This window comes from Lemur catta, chromosome 14 (assembly GCF_020740605.2).
Source record: "Lemur catta isolate mLemCat1 chromosome 14, mLemCat1.pri, whole genome shotgun sequence".
Taxonomy (NCBI): Eukaryota; Metazoa; Chordata; class Mammalia; order Primates; family Lemuridae; genus Lemur; species Lemur catta.
Window position 1 is genome coordinate 56,155,084 of NC_059141.1, and position 6,000 is coordinate 56,161,083.

A 6,000-nucleotide genomic window follows, 5' to 3' on the forward strand; every position below is an offset into this window, starting at 1 on the left:
AAGTGCCCAAGAGACTCTCAGTAAAAGAAACCCACTAGTAGAGCAGTCACAAACAGAAATATTCAGTCTCCAAAAATCCCTGGTGGAGTTTCACTTTTGAGATTTTTGTCTACATTTCGTTTCCACCTAGAAAGCTCCCTACTCTCGTCTAAATCTTACCTATGGTGCTAGACAGAATTCTAAGATATCCCCCAAGATTTCCCACCCCTGGTGTACACACTCTTCATAATCCCAAGCACCATAAAATGGATTTTGCTTTCATGATTAGATTACATTATATAGCACCGTTGACTTGAAAATAGGGAGATTACCTAGGTGAGCCATGCCTAAACAGAGCAGCTGGTCACAAGAGAAGAAGTCAAAGATTATGGCAGGGCACGGTGGCTCCCACCTGTATCCTAGCACACTGGGAGGCCAAAGGGGGAGGATCACTTGAGCTCAGGAGTTCGAGACCAGCCTGAACAAGAATGAGACCCCATCTCTACTAAAAATAGAAAAAATTAGCCAAGGGTACTGGTGCGGGCCTTTAGTCCCAGCTACTTGGGAGGCTGAGGCAGGAGGATAGCTTGAGCCCAGGAGTTTGAGGTTGCAGTGAGCTAAGATGATGCCACTGCACTCCAGTCAGGGTGTCAGAGCAAGACTCTGTCTCAAAAAAAAAAAAAAAAGATTAAAAGCACAAATAGGATTTAATGAGCTGTTGCAGGATTAAAGATGCTGGAGGCCACGGGTCAAGGAATGTGGGCAGCCTCTAAGAGTTGAGAGTGGCCCCTGGCTGAGTGCCAGTAAGGAAACAGGTTATTCAGTCCTACAGTTACAAGGAACTGAATTCTACCAACAAGAAGAATGATCTTGGAAATAGATTTTTCCTCAAAGTCTCCAGGTGGAACTCAGTCCAGGGGACACCTTGTAATACTGAGCAGAGAACCCAGTCACTCCATGAGGGACTTCCAACCTACGAAATTGTGAGAAAAGTAAGTGTTGTTTTAAGCCAGTAGGTTTGTGGTAATTTGTTACAGTCATAGAACACCAATATAGTTACCTTCAAGGCCCACTTCTTCTAGTCCCTTCTGTATGATTTCCCACTATAAGGCTTTACCATGAGCTGTTTGTACTAGTCCTTTCTCCTTCATAGCACTTATTACAATTGTCCTTTTTTTACGTCTCTCCTGTCTATGACAGAGGCTGCTAGATGTCCTCCAATATCTGTTCTGCTCTTCCTCCACAGTTATAGAATCCCAGATTTTTAGCCCAGAACTTAACCACAAGGTTCTAATTTGATATTAATACTTGGCATATTACAAATCATCAATTTTTCCCATATTTAAAATGGAAATAATAATGTTTTCAACTCACTAAACATAAAGCATATATTAAGGACTCAATGTTACCAGAGAGAGGTTAATTCCTAGCAGGCACTAGACTGAGGAACCATCATAAAACTAAGTTGCAAAAAAGTGGCAAAGACCATGTGGTGTTCAAATTCCAAGTAGAAGGAGAGCAGCATGGGCCCACGGGTAAGTGGAACTATGGGACAGTGGAACTAAATCTGCCCTCAAAGGAAGAACAGTGTTTGGTTAGGCAGGCAAGAGGGTAGACATTCCGGAATGAGCAAGGCAGGAAGTGGGTGAATGTTCCAGGTCAGTGATTAAATTAGTTAGACTGAAGTGAATGTTCATGCAACTCAAAGATAAGGATGAAAAGGTCATTTCTACAAAATTATAACTTACAGAGGTTAAGGACTGTGTGACATTTGCTCTTGGTTGTGGCGAGCTCAACATGACTGCTCACCATGTAATTAGTTGGAAGACCACTGATGATAGGGAGCATTGTAAGATACATAAAAACTTAGCATTTCCAAGTTAGAAATAATCGGGGAAGAGTTTTTGATGGTGGCAATTATATTACACACTGCTCTATGACCCGGGAAACTTTCGATTCTTTGAAGTCCTTAGCAGTTCTCTGAGGTAGGTGAAAAAAGACTTATCTCTCTCTTTCATATACAGACCGGGAAATTGAGACATAGTTGCAACTGTCAGTTGTGAGTACAATTTGTGGAAATTTTAGTCAAGGATATAGCTGGATATAAAACCTGAGCCTTCTTTATTTAGTTAGGATGCTCAGTTTCTCTCCTGGTTTTTATGCTCTCCCTGATTAGATTTTGGACAGCTGTATATTGGTTATGTGGCTAAGAATTTACTCAAATATTTCAACACACTCCTGTAAACTTTGTGCCCACATGAGTGAACCTACAAATTACACAAACACACACACACACACACACACACACAAACACACTGCATCCCCCAGCTCACCACAAATGAATCCTCCCTCTCTATCTAGAGGACCTCATCAGCCCTGTCCCCACATGTCACCCACATGAAAACCACACAGTGGCTTGGTTAGTACCTCTTTCTTCCCCTCCTTAAATGCTGACAAGTACACCACGCCCCACCCTCCACCTCCACCCAAACCCACAACCATTTCCCCCATCACGTTGAAAACAAATGTGGCTCTTCTCTTTTCTTGACCAATTTTATTTTAATTCAATGTGGATTTAAGTCATTTTCAACTTTACACATTTTCCAGTTTTCATACTTTTTTATTACACTTTAATTTTCTGTGTTGTATGGGAAAGCCACAAATAAGACACTTAAAATTTTGTAAAAGTCCAGTTCCTAGAGGTAACTGCTATTAGCATTTTAATGTATTCTCTTTCACCTCATTCCTGTTCATATACATTTTGTGTGTGTGTTCAATTTTTTTCTCATGCAAATTTTTTCATTTTTCTTTTGTCTTTTATTTTTTTTACTTTTTTTTTCTTTTTTCCCCAGTCACGCACTTTGACTTTACATGCAAATTTTTTATTGAGATCATTCACATACCATGAAGTTCACCCCTTTAAAGTATAGTGTTCAATTTCTATTCAGCTATTTTCAACTTATATTAGTATATCAAGAACATTTGTCTAGGTTTTGAATCTGTTAAAAAAAATATGTCCATGACATTAAATATTCTTCAAAAACATAGTTTTTCATGACTATATAATATTTAAGGTGCACAAGAATCACAATTTATTTAACCATTTCCCTACTATTGGACATATAGGTTGTCTCCAGCTTTTTACTGTTATCAATTATGCATTGAAAAATATCCTTGGCCAGGCATGGTGGCTCATGCCTGTAATGTTAGCACTCTGGGGGGCCAAGGCGGGAGCATCGTTAGAGTTCAAGAGTTCAAGACAAGCCTGAGCAAGAACGAGACCCCGGCTCTACTAAAAATAGAAATAAATTTATGAACAACTAAACAACTGAACAACTAAAATATACACAAAAAATTAGCCCGGCATGGTGGCGCATGCCTGCAGTCCCACCTACTTGGGAGGCTGAGGCAGGGGGATTCCTTGAGCCCAGGAGTTTAAGGTTGCAGTGAGCTAAGATGATGCCACTGCACTCTAGCCAGGGCAACAGAGCGAGACTCTGTCTCCAAATATATATATATAGAGAGAGAGCGATCTCCTTGAGTTTTTGTTTTTATAGGCATTGAACTATTATTTGAACACATTTATTATTATGAGAGGAGCAAACACTCTTGGTCGCCCATCCAACTGGCATTCTCTCATTCACCCTTACCTAATGGAATCCAAGATTGTGAAGAAGTGTATTAGTTATCTGCTGCTGCATATAAATCACTCCAAAACAATAATTCTTTCTATCTCTCAAGGTTTCTTTAGCTCACAAATTTGAAAGTGACTTGGCTGTGATGTTCCAGCTCAGGGTCTCTGATGAGTTTGCAGTCAGATGGTAGTTACAGCTGGGGTCAGCTCCAGAGCTTCTTCACACACATGTCTGATACCTGGACTGGAAAAACTTGAAGAGCTGGGGGTTGAACAGATGGATCTCTTCAGAATCTCTTTCTGTTTCTATGTGTTCCCTCAGCATGGTCTCTCAAGCATAGCAGCTTCAGAGTGGCTAGATTTCTTATATGGCACTCAGAACTCCAAAAGCACATCTCCCAAGAGATTGAGAACTAGGCAGAAGCTGTATCACCTTTTCTATCAAAGCCTTGCAAGTCGCAGACATCACTTCTGCCCAAGTCATTTCCAGGAAAGGAAATATAGACCTCACTCCTTGATGAAGAATTATCAATGTCACATTGTAAGAAGAGTATCTGGAAAATATTAATACAACCTGCAGAAGGAGACAAACCTGCCCAAAGAAGTTGGATCCCTATCCCAACCTAAGGGATAAACTATGCTTTATCTAAAGACACTGCTAGTTGTCCACCCAAAATTTATTTCCACTTCCTCCTGTTGGAACCCAGCTAAGCATGCTAAATTACACAGGCTCCCTTGCAGCTAGAGTAGCCAAGTGACATTTTTTGCCCAATGAACTAAGCTAAGAGATCTAAGAAAGCTTTTGTTTTCCTAATGTAGGCATTTGCCCCTTCCTGATACACAGGACTACAGTCTATCCACCTGGTCATAGTGATTGATTCAGAAATGAAATGGACCCAAATTGATCTGATGTGAGAAACAGTGACCCCTAGGTACCAAGGTATCAAAGACATGCTTTCTTTTCCCCTCAACATATGATGTAACATGGGAAGCATATGCAGTCATGTAGCTTTTATTAATATAATGGGAAATCCTTGAGCTCTAGGAAACATCTTAAGGAGCTTAAACTTGAAAGCAACACCATAGAGAGAGACAGAGATACAAAGAGAGAGAGAGACTGACAGACAGATGTTTTTGGTGAAATTTTGATTTTGAACTCAATCCTCACCTGATGCCAGACTCACCTTAGGATTTTCCAGTTTCTGAGTGTATTAGTCAGAGTTCCCCAGAGAAATGGAACCAATAGGACATATAAATGTATATCTCCTACTGGATATTTTGTATATATATAAATAATAAATTGTCTCACATGATTATGGAGGCAGGCAAACCCAAGATCTGCAGAGTGAGTTGGTAAGGTGGAGAACCAGGAGAGCTGATGTTTCAGTTCAAGTCTGAACGCAGGAAAAAAAGCCTGATTCAAAAGCAGTCAGGCAGGAAAGAATTATCTCACTTAGGGGAAGGTCATCCTTTTCCTTACATTCAGATCTTTAACTGATTGGATGAGACTGGCCCAAACCTTCTTTACTAAGTCTGTCAACTTAAACATTAATTTTATCCAAGAACATCCTCACAGAAACACCCAAAATAATGTTTGGCCAAATATCTGGGCACCCCATAGCCCAGTCAAGTAGACATAAAATTAACCAGCACACCAAATAAATAAATCCCTCTATGGTTTAGACTAGTTTGACTTGGGTTATCTTTCACCTGCAACCAAAAGAGACTTAAGAGATTATATTTATCATATTTACTGTTTTAGAGAAAATTGATAAATCTTTTATGTATTTATTTATGAATTCATTTGAAACAATAATAAACTCATCACCTTTTAATATAAATAACATTTTATGAAAAAATGAGAATCCCTTAGAATGGTCTCAAAGACCCTTAGGGTTTCTTAAACCACACTTTGAGAGCTACAGGTGCATGCTGATGAGTTCCTTGCTCTTATCATAACATTTTGCAGCAGTAATCTCTTATTTTGACTTCCCAGGATCACATCCATCTTTGGTGACAAAATCCTTTCCTAAAAATAATCTATTTGAGATGATTCAGATGAGGCTGACCACAACTCTTTTCCAACTCAGTGGTAAACATGTGATCTATGATTGGCCAGAATTTCTTCTGTAACTCTTATGCTAAGCTATTAGAAAACTCTCTCACTGTCACTCTTACTCTCTCCCTCCCCACTACCACCTAGCAGCTTAGTGAATCTTGGACTGAAAATGGCTTTCTTGTCCATTAAGTGGAGAGGCAACTTTCTTAGAAGTGGGAAGACCCATTTCTCCAAATAAGCTCACATTAAAGAAAAAGGAAAGAAAGAAATGGAAAGACCCAGTCTCTGAAGACATAATTTGAGTCTTTGGAGCAAGCCCTGACTAAAA